This window comes from Triturus cristatus, chromosome 10 (genome assembly GCF_964204655.1).
Source record: "Triturus cristatus chromosome 10, aTriCri1.1, whole genome shotgun sequence".
NCBI classification, from domain to species: Eukaryota; Metazoa; Chordata; class Amphibia; order Caudata; family Salamandridae; genus Triturus; species Triturus cristatus.
Window position 1 is genome coordinate 1,032,030,598 of NC_140593.1, and position 17,475 is coordinate 1,032,048,072.

Consider the following 17,475-nt stretch of genomic DNA (forward strand, 5'->3'; position numbering starts at 1 on the left):
ATGTTTTCCCCAGCTGTTTCCTACGGGAAAAGGAGGACGATACGATGAACGTCCAGAACAGATTCCAGCTTCAGAGTATCGGACTACAAGACTATATGCTGAAGATCCCAGATTTCGACAAAGTATTCCTTATTTGTTCCATCTTTTATTTGAAAGCGACTTGTCTGCACTGTCTTATGCAGTAAATCACATTTTAAAAAGTGGAGTACATTTACAAAATGTGTCTGCTAAGGATTTTATGGAGAAAGTGCAGCACCGAGATGATCATTTGGAAACACAACTGATCAATCTGATGGCTTGTCAGCGTGGGACAAATGAATATTGGTACCGACGCCTTGGTGAACTAAAATGCATGTTACGCAATTTAGGAACACCAACATGGTTCCTTACCCTAAGCTGTGCCGAGTACGCTTGGGATGATTTACTGGATTTTCTACGAGAGGCCAATTCAAACATTAAAAACATCGAATACAAGACAGCAGGAGAACTGTGCTCATTGGATCCGGTTAATGTTTGCAGATATTTCAATCATAGATTTGAGGCTATGATGTCCTTCATCTGCAATAAAAAAAATCCACCCCTTGGAGAAGTAGTTGATTTCTTTTGGAGAAAAGAGTACCAGGCAAGAGGTGCTCCTCATATTCATATGCTGTTGTGGATCAAGGATGCCCCAAAGTTTGGAACAGATGCTGATGAAGCAGTGTTATCTTACATTCAAGAATATGCAACATGTGCTATACCAAAAAGCACAGAAGAGAACAAGTTAAAGGAGCAAGTTTTACGTTTCCAAAGTCATCGGTGTGGAAAATACTGTCGACGGAAATACAAGAGCAAAGAAAAATACTACACTAAATGTCGATTTGGATTTCCTAGACCTGTTCTTTCAAATGGAAGAGTAAACAGTTTTATGTCAGCTGTGAGACATACTATCACAAGAAAATCACCTAAGAATACCTACAACCTTAAAAGAAAAGAAGAATCAAAAAATATAAATGACTACAACCCAGTCATTTTATCCATGTGGAACGCTAACATGGATATACAGTATGTAGCTGACAATTCCATTGCTGTTGCACGATATGTAACGTCTTACATTACGAAATCAGAAAAAACAGAATTGAAGGAAATGTGGGAAGAGATTTCTCACGAGAAGACTGTCAGTAAGAAGCTGTACAGTTTCAGTTTGAAGATGTTATCGCATCGAGAAATTGGATCCTACGAATGTTCAGATAGGTTATCTTCTGCAAGTCTCTACTCGAAGTCAAGAAGAATAATTTGGGCAAGTTTAGGCCTTGCAGCAATGAGAAATCGGGTACTGAAATCTGTTGGAGAAATTGAATATTTGGCCGAGAATGACCCAGAAAGTACAGATATATTGAAAACAAACATGTTGGACACATATTATCCCAAGAGAAGTCATCATCTGGAGAACATGTGTCTCTATGAAGTGTTGCAGAACTACATTTATTCACGGAAAGCCGCAGAAGACATCAACAATGGAAAATATAAAGTCGTTGGTGAAGAAGGATGTTTGGTGAAGCAAACCAAAGGAAGTTTGATAAATCACCGGAAGCTGAGTTGCGACACTACCGACAAGAAAGAATTTTACTACTTGGCTCTTTTACAGTTGTTTAAACCATGGCGTACAGAGGATGAACTACTGGGAGAATTTCAAAGCTATGAGGATTCATTTAATGCTTGCAAAGACAGCATACAATGCAATACATTCACAACTTATCTGCAAATGTTAAATGAAGAAATTGAACAGGAAACTACAATTGCAGCAGAAATAGCTAGAGACAGTTCTCAGGACAGCCAAAGTTCAGGAACACACAGTCAAGATCCCCTAGGACAACCAATCGTTGAAAATGAAGCATCAATAGCCATGAATGAAGTGGAAACGGCTATGAATCAAGCTCAAGAAGAATTTATAGACTTAGAAAATTTGGAAAGACAACTGAATCAAGAGCAGCAACAAATTTATGAAGAGATCAAAAACAAAATTGATCACGGATTTCTACATGTAAAAAAAGAGTGCTCATGCACATCATTTCATCCAATCAGGATGTATGTAAGCGGACAAGCTGGCACTGGAAAAAGTTTCCTAATTAAAGTTATCAGAAGCTACCTAAAGCAAAAAACGGATTCTACTTTGTCTTGTGTGGTTACTGCTCCAACTGGGTTAGCAGCATATAACATAAAAGGAATCACCTTACATCGTTTGCTAATGTTACCAGTGGAGCATGAGAACAAAATACAATTCAACAAGCTAACTGGAGAAGCATCCTTGGAAGTTTCACGAGTATTGAAGAAGATGCAAGTTCTCATTATTGATGAGGTGAGCATGGTATCAAACTTAATGCTTGCCTTTGTGCATTTAAGAATGCAGCAAATTTTGAAGACAGACTATGACGTGTTATTTGGTGGAAAACACGTCATAGTTTTTGGAGATCTTTTGCAACTTACTCCAGTTAAAGGACAACCAGTGTTTAATACTGTGACACATGAAGACACGAAGAAGTCATTGGGAAGCATCGGAAATACAAATATTTGGTCCTTCTTTGAGTACAAGGAACTTACAACTAATATGAGGCAAGCAAACGATGAAGAATATGGAAGTATTCTGAAAGATATCAGAATTGGACTACTCACAGAAGTTGGCAAAAAAGCATTACAGAGTCGGCTGCTACATAATTTATTTCCAAAGGAAGAAATAGTTGCAGAGAAAATATACAAGAATATTGCAGAAAACAAAAGTGTCATCTGCTTAATGCCAACTCTACGTGAATGCTCAATATTTAATGAGGAGCTTTTGAAATTGGAAAAGGAAGAGATCAGGAAATTGGAAGCAGTGGACAAAATTGAGGATGGAAGAATTACTGTCACAGTAACAGGCAAACTGAAAAATAAATTGGACTCACTAGAGAAGAACATCTCCAAAACAGCTGGATTAGAAAAAAATCTATATGTTTGCATGAACTGTAGAGTGTTTTTAAGGAGAAATTTGGATGTTGAGAAAGGTTTAGTTAATGGAGCGATGGGAAGAGTTGTGGGTTTTATTAATTATCAGAAAAAAGAAGGAATTGAATGTTTAAAAATAAAATTTGATCAGATAGATGAAGTTAAAGATATTTGTCGTTGTACAGTTCGTTTTATGCTTGTGAAAGACTTATATGTACGTAGGAAGCAGTTTCCGTTTTCTCTAGCATATGCTGTAACTATTCACAAGTCTCAAGGATTGACTGTAGATTGTGCATTTGTGAACATTGGTTCAACTGTGTTCAAAGAAGGTATGGCATATGTTGCTTTGTCACGAGTCAAAACATTATCAGGTTTATTCATGATAGACTTTGAAGAATCAAAAGTTAGTGCTGATACAAATTGTGTAAAGGAGTATAATAGATTAAGAAGAAGCTATGCTCCTCATTTAGGTCAGTATCCTGTGTTGGAGAAACGTGTAGTTTCTCGTAAAAGGAAAAATGAGAATATCTGTAGTGAAGATGTAGAGAAGAGGAAAAAAAAGAGGAGTGATGTAATTGCAAGCAAAAAGAAAAAGGAAAATGAAGAACAGGTTGTAGGATGTCATTTTGAAAATAGCTCTGGTGTCAACTGCTACGCAAATGTAGTGCTGAATGTTGCATTTTATCTGGAAAGTTTGCAAGAGCAGATAATAGTAAATCAGGGAAAAAGATTCTGTTCAGAGCTGAGTCTCCTTTTTCAAAAGCTGAGTAAAGATAAAACTCAAATAGAAAGTGCTACTGACATTAGAAAACTTTTAGATGTATGTTCAGGACGAACACAGTTTTCTCAAAATGAACAGCAAGATGCACATGAATTTTTGATGTATTTTCTTCAGGTAGTGGAAGAAGAAGGAGTTCCCATTGACATTTTTTTTGGTCTCTCTTATAAATGGGAACATAGTTGTGATAATTGTTATAATATAAGTGGCTCTATTGTTGATAATGAAAGGTTTATTTATTTGACATTGCCAGAGAGTAAAACAGTCACTTTTGCAAAATTAGTTAAAGATGCTAATCATAGCATGAAATGTGGTGAGTGTAATTCTGACATGTTTTCAACATTAATTTTAAAGGAATACGGACAGTATGTAATTTTAATGATGCAACGATGTAGAGCTGATGGTTCAAAATTGGATACTTTAATAAAGAAGTTTACAGGACAGCAATTATCAATTTCAGGAAAAACTTTTGTAACTGTTGCAATAATTTTCCATGATGGACCTACTGTTACTTCTGGACATTACACAGTTTATCTTAAATGTGAAAAAGGCTGGACACTGTGTAATGATTCTCAATTGATTTTCAAACAACGTTTGCCTTTTGATTTAGCAAATTCATATCTAATCTTCCTGAAACCTAAATTTTAGAGAGACTTGGCAAGATCTGGACAAAACAATTTTACCATTTTACTGGATTACCATTGCAATTTTGTAAAAAAAATTTTTTTTAAATTATCATTTGGCCTAATGGAAAGATAACCAATTGTAATGTGGACTTTTTTAATTTTTAATGAAATTTTGAAAAACCAATAATTTTGAGATTATCGGTAACTTCTGCACATTTTATATTTTGGAATGTTATTGGACTGCCATTGGAAATTTTTTCAAAAATGATTAAAAAAATTACTATTTGGCCATGTGGAAAAGTAACCAATTCTATTGTGGACTAAATAAATTAATCAAAAAATTTTCATGAACCAAAATGTTACAGAGAATCTGTGAGATCTGGACAAATTAAACTTTAGAATTTTATTGGATTACCGTTGGTAATTTAATCCAAACAAAAATTTAAAATTACTATTTGGCCTAAAGGAAATGAAATCAGATGTTTTTTGGAGTTATTTGAGATATAATATTGTGATTATACTTCTGAAACAAACATATCAGACGGTATTTTAAAGGAATAAGTATTGGTATTAGATGATATTTTTTTACAATATTATGCATTTCTATAATGTTAAGTTTAAGTAAAAAAAGAATCAGGGCTTTTTTAATACAATCTTTGTGATTGGTATTTTTTTTTGCCCGCTGTAAAATGATGAATGCAATTGCTTTCACAATTTATAGTGAAATGCAATATATTCTGAAAACAGCAAAAATAAGGCAAAAATATTTTTTGGGAAAAAATGTAAATATGTGTACTGTATTATAAAAAGTTTTTAAAATATTAATACTTTTTCCTTTTTTTCCAGATAGATATAGAAAATTTACGAAAACTACAAACATTTTTAAAACTATTTTTAAAAAAAAGAAATGAATAAATATTTTTTCAGTGAGTATGGTAAGTCAATAATAATAATTGTAGTCTCTCAAGGTCAATGTAATGTCATAAATGATTTTTAGTGTTTTAAAAAAAAAAAAAAAAAAAAGTACGCGCACCGTACGCGTACGGTAAAAAAAAATAAAAAAAAGTTTTAAAAAACATATGTAAAAAAAAGATGAAAGATAAGGTTGGCTCTTAAAAGAACCGTTGTGTTCATGCAGGGACAGAGGAAAGAAAGATTGGGAATATTAGACGGTACGACAACTGTGCTGATCTATTTTACTGTTCACCAGGGAAACACTGGTCTCCCTATAAGTAATTAGATCGTGACAAGTGGCGCACCGTACTTCAACCCTCGCAAACCGAGGGTTAATTTCCAGAGGGCCAGCAAAAGGAGATTCTCCCCCCACAGATGAAGGGCTCACCTGACCTGCAGAAGAAGGAGTCAGCCCTGCAGATGATGGTCCAGGCTGAGCTGCTGTGGATGTACTGGCTCGTCTTTCTGAAGAGTTACCTCCAAAAAGATGACCATGTGTCCTTCTGTGTACATCCTGGAGGTGTCTCTTCATGGTGTGATTCCCAAAGGAATACTTCCTGTCAGGATTACCTCTAGAAAGTACACGCTGACACAGCCTGCAAGTAACTAAGGGTGCATTCACCTTTTGCTGGCCTTCAGGAAAAGTAAAATAATCCCAAACATAAGAAGGCTTTTGTTTCCTCGCTCTCTGCCTCAAGACAGTGCTGCTGGTGCTAGCCTCACTCTCAGAAGGGCTCTGCTGTTCTGCCATCGTATCCCAAAGACAAACCAGCTCCTTCTCCCAAGGGATCACAAGCAGAAATGAGGGGAATGGGTGTGGTGTAGGAGAGTTCTAGAACTGAAAGTAGTTTCAACCAATCAAAAGTTGTGTTTCATGATCACATGACCTACCGTACGCTTACGGTACGCTTACGGTACGCTTACGGCAAAAAGTACGCATGCGCGTAAAAAAGACACGCGCTTGCGCGCATGCGCATAACAGTCACTCCCCGACACTTCCGCGTAACGTGCGCGCGTGGCGTAAGCGCGCACGCGTCCCACGCGCAGTACGCGCGGCTACGCAAAGTGCGTAACTATACGCAAGCAGCGTAGAAAGATTACGGACGTTGCGTAAACCGTACGCTTACCGTGAGCTTACGGTACGCGTACTAAAAAAAAAAAAAAAAAAAAAAAAAAAAACTGGAAATAAATTTTACATGTTTATTTTAAAAAATATATAAAAAAAACATATTAAAGAATTTTAAAAATTTAAGCATAGTCTTTATAAAAGGTAAGAAAATTAAATTAAAAATATGTTAGAAAAAATTGAAGAATAAAAAAAAAAATAAGAATTTTAAAAACCTTGCAAATTCACTGAAAAAACCATGGGTTTCAAACACGTTATAGTTAGGAATTAGCATTTAAAAAACCGTACAAATTCACTGAAAAAACCATGGGTTTCACACACGTTATAGTTAGGAATTAGCATTTAAAAAACCTTAGAAATTCAGTGAAAAAACCATAGGTTTCACACATGTTATAGTTAGCTGGACATTTTACTCGTAAAAAACCAATGAAATTGCCCCGTTATAGTTAGTTCAGCTAACTATAACTCGCGCGCCCGCAATGCACTGCTGATGACGTCACATATTACATCACTCATGACATGGTCAGTGACATCACTCATGACATCACTGATGACATCTCAAATGACATCACTGAAAGCCGTGTGGGCTTAGAAAGAGGCCCTTTCACAGCACTAGAGGAATACCGTTTTGTCCAACTGAGCCTCAATTCAACAAAAAAACCGGCTCGGGGAAGAGGCAAAGGAGGAGGCAGAGATCGAGGAAAAGAAGGTGCAGGAGAGGTGGGGAAGGGGAGCGAAAACGAAACGCCACGTGGGAGAGGCTCCAGGCGATCCAAACGGAACAAATGAAAGGTGAGCAAACCAATCTTTCCATTATTAATCTTTCCTCCCACGAGATTACCCCAGAAGAGAGATCAGTATTGGAGCTGGGTCTCTCCTTCTGCCCTACTGCGAATTTTGATTATGCAAAAACACGCATAGATTTGTTTTTCTTTATGCGCAAACTGAAATTACTCAAAATTCACACTGCACGCAATACTAATATTGGTAATCCCAAACATGATGGTACTAATACCCTGGAGTCGGCTGAGGGTACTTTAGCTATCAGTGATATTGCGACTTTGTCTATACTCAGGGAATTTCAGACAGGCACAATGGATTGGTCTACGGACCGAGAACTTTTGATTAACATGGACATGGAGATTAGCAGGAAATCCAGGAATGACTTCAAACCAAAATCTAGGTTTAATCCTATAACCTTACATGATGGGATCGATACTTTTCATGAGGTCATTCTTAAGGATATGCTTGATTTATGGAAGAGACAGCAGGATACTTTTGCACACAATCTGACACCCTCACAGAGAAGTGGACTGGCGTCCCTCGAAAAAGCGACCAATTTTGTCATAAAACCTTCCGACAAAGGAGGAAATGTGGTCCTCTGGGACATTGATAAATATCGTACGGAGGCCAAGCGCCAATTGGAGTTCTCTGGAAGTTATTTACGTTCCAGTTTGGGCAGATACAATAAAACCATATGTGAATACCATGCTATGCTAGAAGGCTGGCAACAAAACGACTTATTGAGCAAAAATGAATATCTTTTTTTGCTCGTACGGAAACCTATGGTTCCAGTTTTTTACCTTTTGCCCAAGGTGCATAAACATCCGACAGATCCTCCTGGAAGACCAATAATTGCAGCGAACCAGAGTCTTTTAGAGAATACCTCCATTTATTTGGACTACTTTCTTAGTCCATATGTTTGTAACCTTCCCTCTTCATGTAGGGATACTATGGACTTTCTCTCTAAAATACAGGAAATTCCTTGGCAGGATACATACATTCTGGCAACAATTGATGTTGTCGCGCTGTATACCTGCATTGAACATGACCTTGGTATTGCAGCTTGTAAATATTTTTTGAGGGACAGACCGTTAACACTGTTTGATCATACCACTGTCTTATTACAAATGTTACATTTTTGTTTGCACAATAACTGTTTTTTATTTGAAGATCAGTGGTACGAACAGTATACAGGAACTGCGATGGGCAGTTGTTTTGCACCGAGTTACGCCTGCCTCATGATGGGGTGGTGGGAGGCGGAACATCTGTGGCATGACGGTAATGCAAAATATCAGGAAAATGTCATTCTGTGGACCCGGTACATAGATGATATCTTCATGATTTGGGACGGTCCACAGGATGACCTTGACTGTTTTATCCAGGGTCTTTCACTGAATGAACTGAATTTGGAATTCACGAGCAAAACCGATCCTCAGACTATTGAATTTTTGGATGTTCAGGTTGAGGTAGGCGGGGGTACCTTACAAACTAAATTGTATAGGAAACCCACTTCAGGCAATAGTATCTTACATTTTGGAAGTCACCACCCAGTGGGTTTAAAACGTAGTATTCCCTATGGTGAATTTTTAAGAGCAAAGAGAAATTGCAGTACCCAAGCACTGTTTGAGAAAGAGGTCACTGATATGCAGACAAGATTTAGGAGTAGAGGCTACACTGCCAAGAATCTGAAAACAGCCATTCGAAAAGTGGATACTAGAGAAAGAAGCAGTTTACTTACTCCTAAACCAAAGGTTAGTGATAAACAAGAAGTAAGATTGATCACCACATATAATTCCGCTTCACGAGATTTACATCAGATAATACGCAAACATTGGCATATTATCAGGAGTGATGTTATTATTGGTAAATTGGTCAGCCCTACTCCCCACATTACTTACCGCAAGTGTCGATCCTTAAGAGACCTCTTGGTTCACAGTCACTTGACTATACCCAGTTCTACACCCAAATCCTGGTTGAGGGAACTCCCAGGGTTTTTCAAATGTGGCAGATGTAAGGCGTGTAGCTGTAGTTCCAATGTCAAGACTTTCTCTCTCCCAAATGGTAAGCAAGGAAAAATACGGAATTTCATCAACTGTAATACTGAGTATGTGGTATATGTCATTAGCTGTATTTGTGGCCTACGCTATGTGGGGAGTACTATCTTCCCTGTTAAGAAACGCATTTTGGAACATCTGCGCGCAGTGAAAAATGGCGACATGTCTTATGCTATTGCGAAACATTGTCATGTAATGCATGGTGACATCAAGGATATCAACACTAAGATTGCATTTTTTGGTATCGACAGGGTTCCTGCTAATACTAGAGGTGGTGACCGGCAACGGCGATTGAGGCGCCTAGAATCAGAATATATTATTAAATTATGCAGCAAGTTCCCTGGTGGGCTCAATCAGGAGGAGGATCTCCACATTCATCTTGGATAATTGGACCAGATTCTATTTTTGTTTATGATTAGCTCGATATTATTCCTTGTGTTTACAATGGAATTGTAGCTTTTCTGGGCAATTTTGTTCAGTATCAAAACACCTGGTCCTTCCCTACCCTGCTCTGTTGTTCTTGATGTCCTTGCCTATGAATGTATACATTACAGTTTCCAATGCATGTACAAGAATATATACGTACACATACTCTTCCTCGACACTATTGTCGCTTATTCTATTGCCATCTCAACCTTCATTCTTACCTCTTTCTTTATCTCTTTCTATCTTTTTCTGTCTTTCTTTCTCCCTTTTTCCTTTGTCTTTAGCTCCTTGCCTTTTTATTCCCCCTTGTATTCCTTCTTTATTCCCTCTATATCCCCTTGTTTCACACATCTGCCCTAGTAACTTTGGGTTATGACTTGCCTATATCCATTTCGGATATATGCATTGATGCCTGGGCCTTTTGCCAGTCCTCTAGAGCGGCTGCTCGAGGTGCATCCTGGTTGGCCTGGGTGTTTTTGATTGATTTTTGTGATTTTTGTTTTCAATATATGATGATGCTAACTTGCTGGTACTTTCTGTCCTTGTACTCTTTTTTGTGTTGAACTAGCAACCCGTAGGGGGCCGGACTAGGTGACTTTGATTTTTCCCCCGTAGTAGACAATTACGAGAAAGGTTATTTATCCTTTACGTTTTTTGGACTGGCATTTGCCCTTATATATGTCAATTTTGGGTGAGACATTTGTTATTCATGCACTTGCATAATACCTTTCAAAAAATTTAGAAAGTTGATAGAAACTGATCCTATGCTGTTGGTCTTCTTAGCCACTTGGCATTTATTATTTATATATATAAATCTTTATTTTTATTATATTTTTTTATTATATTTTATTCATACATATATGTTGACTCTCTGTACTTCAGGTTGATGAATTATGTATATGTATTTGAATTTGCGTGATTCTATGTATGGATTTCACATGTATTTACTGTGGTAGTCTGTTTTCATTGAATCGATTGCAGTTTCATTTTGCAACTCACCCTGTTTTCTATGTCTACTGAATTGTGAGGAAGTGTTTTTAAGCCCTTGACCACTTCCGGGTTACTGAATGACTCTTTGACAAAGACGGGTGTCGTTGAAACGCGTCAGAGTCAATAAAATTTGTTTTTCGCCCATTTGAATCCTGAGTGCGACTCTTTTCTTATGCTTGAGCAGCGTAAGGCTTCTTATATATATATATATATATATATATATATATATATATATATATATATATATATATATATATATATATATATTACCTACTGGCGGTCGCCAGTAGGTAGTTATAGTTAGGACCTATTTTCCATAGGAAATCCGCAACATTCTATTTGGAATAACTTTGGCGCCCGTTAACGAATCTTCGTGAAATTTTTAAACCTTTTGGCCAGCTCCGGTCCACTCCTATCCTGAAAGTCTCAGGATGATTCGTGTAGCGGGGCCTGAGAAAAAAGGGGGTTCCCAAAACGTGTTTTCCCCATGCAATTTCCAATAGGACCTTTAGCAGCGGCTACAGCCCGAACTGCTGAACAGAATTACACCAAATTTGGCAGAAAGGTAGACCTTGGCTCAGAGTCATGCCTTTTGCTTAAATGGTGTAAATCCGTTCAGTAGTTCCTGAGAAAATCAAAATCACATATATATCTGGGCGGAGCCTAACCACACATCTCATCGTGAGATCTGATTGGCTGTCAGTACTTCATCCAAGAAGTGTTGGCAGCCATCTTGGGACCAATATACATGATAGCACCTCATTAAAAAGCATTGCAATTAATAGAAGGTTTTAAGACTTTAGTTACATTATAAATCATTTGTTTATGGTACCATACTCATTTTAGGAATTGTGGTGTGTTCTAAGGTGATTTTAAAATGTGAAAAAACCTTCTGCTGTGATATCATGAATCATGTTTGAGAGAAAACTATTTTCTCATGCTTTTCCTACAGAGGTTTGGAAGGTGATCTATAAGCTAAACTGAGAGCATATTTTCTATAAATTCACATTATCTTCTAAAGAACAACTAGAGCGCTAACAGTCCTACTTATGACAAACGTATTGCACACCTGAAGTCATCTTGATTGGAATAAAGTGGTAACTCTTAAAACATTTAATTTAAAAAGGAACAAAATGAGGGGGTACATTTTGCCATAGAAAGTAGGATTAGTGCTGCAGAAAGAAAAATTAGGGCACATTTTGAGTGACTTCTCAAATCCTCTTCTATTTCATTAAAAAATTCTGACATTCAGACTGAAACATGCACTTTCAATACCAGCAGCAGACTTCCCTGGTGAGCAGTAGCTTTACTACAGTGATCTAATATGCAACTAGAGTGCTAACATTCTGAATTTATGGCAAATGTGTGACACATCTGAATGGCTTCTTGATGGAATCAAAGTAAAAAACTGAAAGTATTTCCTACTGAGGAGACTGTAGTAAATGAGGAAATTAGGAAACTTCATAACAAATAAGTCTCCCAAAATGGCCACCAGAGACAAAAGAGCCCAAATGTAGCACAAATATCACCCAGATGTAGCCCAAGTATAGCCCAATGACAGAATGTCCCAGAGTGTTCTTAAGAACAACTAGAGCGCTTACTGTCTTACTTATGACAAACGTATGGCACACATGAAGCCATCTTGATCGGAATAAACTGGTAACACTTAAAACATTTAATTTAAAAAGGAACACAATGAGGGCGTTCATTTTGCCATAGAAATTATGATTAGTGCTGAAGAAAGAAAAATTAGGGCGCATTTTGAGTGACTTCTCAAATCCTCTTCTATTTCATTAAAAAATTCTGACATGCAGACTGAAACATGTGATCTAATGAGCAACTAGAGTGCTAACATTCAGAATTCATGGCAAATGTGTGACATATCTGAATACCTTCTTGATGGAATCAAAGTAAAAAACTGAAAGCATTTCCTACTGAGGAGACTGCAGTAAATGAGGAAATTAGGAAACCTCCTAACAAATAAATCTCCTAAAATGGCCACCAGAGACAAAAGAGCCCAAATGCAGCACAAATATCACCCAGATGTAGCCCACATGTAGCCCAATGACAGAAGTGTGCAAAACACTTATTTTTGTGTTTTTGCAGTTTTATATAGTGCAGACTTGTCAGGTATTGGAGTGCTTTACATGAGCATTGGTTACATCACACAAGAGCAAATAAATTGTGGTTGTAGACATAGGGAGATTAAGTGATTTGACCAGAATCACAGAATGTGGAGCTGAAGCAGAAACTTCAACCTGGTTCCCCAGTTGCAAAGTCTGCAGCTCTGGAGTAACACCACATCCTCTCCCCTAAGTGCAACATTTAATCAAGTGGTCAACTGGATAAAAAAACATAAAGATAACAAATAATTTAAAAGTGCTTTGTCGCTATTTGAAAACTCAGAAAATATGTCCTTGTTTTAGTTTTTTAGAGCACTGACCATAATTTTGATGCAAATAAGACCCTCTCATATATGTAATTTCTAAAGGAAATGCTCTAGGTATTACAGTTTTGATTATATCAAGATGATGTCAGGCGTTCCACACTTTTGTAATAAATATAGAATGTTAGCAATCTAGTTGTTCATTAGGATACTGTTGAGAGGCAGAGGCCAGGGGCACGGACTCTGAAAATTGAAGGCAGGTAGGAGGGTGCAGAGGCAACAATTTGACCACACTGGGCAGGCAGGAGGGGCAGTGGCAGCACAACAGACTATTGAGGGCAGAAGAAAGGGGGGCAGGGGCAACAAACCAACAATACAGGACTGGCAAGAGAGGCTGTGGCAACGTGATAGACCATTGTGAGCAGAAGGAAGAGGCAGTGGTAGTACAACCATACATGCCAACAGACCCGATTCAGCCAGGAAACGTCCAATGTTTTTAAGTTCAAATGGGCTTTATTTGATCTGTCTCCTGTCTCCAATCTCCTCTTTTTCAACGTAACTCAAAAGGAAAAATCAATACCCCAGTTTTGTTTCAAAATCTCCCTCTTACCAAGTTCAAAATGTTCGCAAGTATGGTACATTGGATCATGGAAAGCAGGAGGAATTGGGGTAGGGACATGGACTCGGATAACAGAGGACAGGAAGGACCTGGAGAGGTGCACCAAACTGACCCTACAGGGCAGGCATCAGGGTTTGCAGCAGCACATTACACCACACAGGGCATGCGGGACGGGAGTGCAGCACAACAATCTATAGAAAGCAATAGGGAGGGGACAGGACCATGCACATGGACAACAGAGAACAGAGGGAAAAGAGGCAATGGTAGCTAGCTGACCATAATGGACAGACAGGCGAGAAAGCTGCAGCATAACAGACCATAAAGAGCAGGAGGGACGGATCAGGGGCATTACAATGGAACAGACAAGCCAGGAGGGAGGGACTAGGGGTCTGCACATGGAAACAGAGGGCTGGAGGCAAGGGGGCAGGAGCAGCAAGATGTCCATGGAGGTCAGGCAGGATGGGCACTAGAAACAAGACACACCATGGAGAGCAACAGTGAGACTATGATGGCATACACACAGACCATGGAGGGAAGGTGGGAGGGGGTCAGGGACAGCTAGCTGACCACTCAGGGAAGGTGGGAGGGGCCGTGGCAGCATAGAAGACCATGCATGGTAAGCGGTAGGGTTAGCAGCAGCACAATGGCTATGATGGGCAAGAAGGAGGGTGCAGGGGCATGCACAAAAGTGGTCTCATGGGTCACCACATTGATACAATGGTCTCATTACAGGTGCAGGCCCTGGCCCTGATGTCCCAGGAGGCTCTTCCGGTGGTGGAGTGGTTGAGGGTGCAGTGACATTTGGCTTCTGTGGTGTTTCTTGTGCCCTGGGCCCGGTTTCAGCTTCTTTACCTGGCCAACTGGATTCGGGCTGGGTGGTCTCCGGGGGCCCAGAATCGGTTGATTCCTCTGCAGATAACAGACCTGGTCTGGGAGGACCTCTCCTGGTGGCTCTGCCAGTGTCATCTTCTGTCCAGGATTTCGCTGTCACCCTCGGCTCCACTGGTGGTGACTTCGGATGCCAGCCTGTTTGGTTGGGGGGCATGGCTGGGGTCGGAACAGGTTCAGGGGTGCTGGTCTCTACAGGGATCTCAGATGTCTTTGAACTGGAGGGAGTTGCAGGTGATTTGGCTAGCTCTGCTTTATTTTCAGGATTCTCTGCGTGCGCAGATGGTGGTGGTTCAGACGGACAATCTGGTGGCAAAGTCCTATGTCAACCAGCAGGGGAGGACCAGTTCCATATCCATGAACTTAGTGGCCAGAGACATCTTCCTGTGGGCTCAGGACTGTGTTCTTGGGCTGTCTGCTCTATACATTCAGGGGTGGATAATGTTTGTGCCAATTTATTGAGCATAGACATTCCCTCATCCAAGGATTTCCCCCTACCTCCCAGGTTGTTCAGCTAGTTGGTGGTTCGTTAGGGCCTCCCAATGGTGGACCAGTTTGTAGTCCAGGGGAATGCCAAGATGGGGTGGTTTTGTTCCCTGGGTCGGTCTCCCCTTGCGTGGGGAGTCGACGGCTTGACCTGTCCTTGGTCTCAGGACCTGCCCATGCTTTCCCTACGTCCGTGCTTTTCTGGTTCGGGTCCCGAAGGAGCGGGCACAGGTGGCGTTGATTGCGCCCAAGTGGTCTTGTGCGAGTTGGTTTCCTCTTCTTACCTTGTTAATTTGCGATCTGTAGTGAGTTCTTCCTGTTGTCCTGTCCCTGTTGATTTTGCAGGCTCTTCCCCTGGGCACCTTAAGGTAGTTGCACTTGACGGCATGGCAGTTGAGCGGAGGGGCTTAGCCGGTTTGAGGGTCCCTGCTCAGTTGGCTGTGGCGTTGCAGGCTTCTCATAGGTCCTCTACGCTTTTCTCTTATACCAGGCATTGGAGAGATTGTTTGGCCTAGTATGCTCGTAAGGAGGTTGATCCTACTGTAGCTGAACTCTTTTTGGTTCTGCAGTTCCTGTAGGGATGCCTCAATTTTTTCATGGTCTTTTAAGCCTTTTTCTTCGGCCTGTTCGTTTCTTTCCCTGTTGGAATTTGCAGTTGGTCTTGGATGTGTTGTCAGGTCCTCCTTTTGAGCCCCTTGAGGGTCTGGAGTTTAAACTCTTAACTTTCAAGGCTTGTTTCTTGGTCGCCATCCCTTCGGCTAGGAGGATGGGTGAGTTGAGGGCCATGTTCTGTAAGTGTCCACTCCGCAAGATCTTTTCAGACCGGGTGGTGTGGTTGCACTGTTTGGATGTGAGGTGGATTTTGTTGTGGTATTTGCATATAGTGGAGTCCTTCCAGAAGGGAAGCATTTTGTTTGTTAATTTTGGTATGGCTAAGAAAAAGGAGAAAGCATCCTCAGCTACTTTGAGTCATTGGATTCAGTCTATGGTCCTTTTGGCTTACAGGTGAAGGTGTTGGATTCTCCTCTGGGGTTATAGGGGCGCTCATCGCGCAGTATGGTGGCTACGATGGCTGAATTGCAGGGTACCTCTGTGGTGGAAATTTGTAGAGCGGCAACTTGGTCTTCCCCTTCCACTTTTGTTTGCCACTCTTCAGATTGCTGGTCTGGAACATTTGGATAATGTCCTGGACCACAGGGTCTTGTCCTCTACGAAGGAATAAGGGGGTTGTACTGTGATTTGGGACCGTTATTAAAATTGTGTTCTTCTTCACTCATTTGTCCGTCTCTGTTTTTGCTTGCTTTTTCCTCACATGTTAAGAAGGAAGGCAAGGGAGGGACGGGAAGTAATGCGTCCATTACTTACTGATAATGGCATTACTCCTAGTCTTACTCCCTCGCCTTCCTTCTAGCTCCCTCCCGCCCTCCCAGTGTGATGCAACTGAGTTCTCTACTCGGCTTGTTTGCGTACAGAAGGTGGTGGGGGCAGGGGCATTTTTTATAGGCTGGGGGTGGGTCTGGGGGCCTCACGTGTTAAGAAGGAAGGCGAGGGAGTAGGACTAGGAGTAATGCCATTATCAGTAAGTATAGGGCATATATATATATATATATATATATATATATATATATATATATATATATATATATATATATATATATATATATATAAACACCCACCTATACACACACAATTCATGGAAAAGAACAAAAAGTAAGGTATTGATATCTCTAGGCTCAGTCATAAGGGTGAACTTACAAGTTTCTGTGGATTTACTATTTTTCCGGTATTCACAAACTACAACTTCAATTTTACTAACAGTATGTTTACAACTGTGGACACTAAAAAGTCTGGGCGGGGAACTCCGCACATAAAAAAATAGAACTGTCAGAATGTACTTTTACATTTTTATTTTTTAACTCACAAACACTCCAGAAGTACATTTGGAAAGCTGCAGCAGGTTCAGTGCTGGCTGTGTAATGTGACGTCTCCTTTGTACTACTATTACACTGTACTGTACACAGCGTAGATTTTAAAATAGGGGAGGTATGCCTGTTGCACAAGTCTTTCTCTACTGGAAATCATTCTTCCCCATGGAGAAAACCCTACCCTGAACTCCCACCAAATTTGGGGATGATGTGTTCCCATTCCATCTTGGAAGGGCAGCTACTCCTGCCCTCGGTTGGCTGAAATTCCTAACCATTTTCAGAGTGGAAAGAGTATGAATGAATGTGCACAAAAGTACATAACAGAACTTTACTGGGAAAAAAACCAGTAAAGAGTCAGATATGTTTCTGCAAACACAAAACCATTCCCCAACCTAAATTCACTAGTTGAGCCATGAAATGCATGGACAGCCCCTCCGCGCCCTGGACAATGGTAACAGCAGATCCCGCGAATG

At 39.9% G+C, this 17,475-nt stretch overlaps 1 protein-coding gene across 1 annotated transcript in view; it reads right to left on the minus strand.

The window, feature by feature from the left end:
- LOC146796476 (uromodulin-like) overlaps nucleotides 1-17,475 on the minus strand; it is a 583,380-nt gene that overhangs the window by 269,997 nt on the left and 295,908 nt on the right. The gene's annotated exons all lie outside the window — the stretch shown is intronic.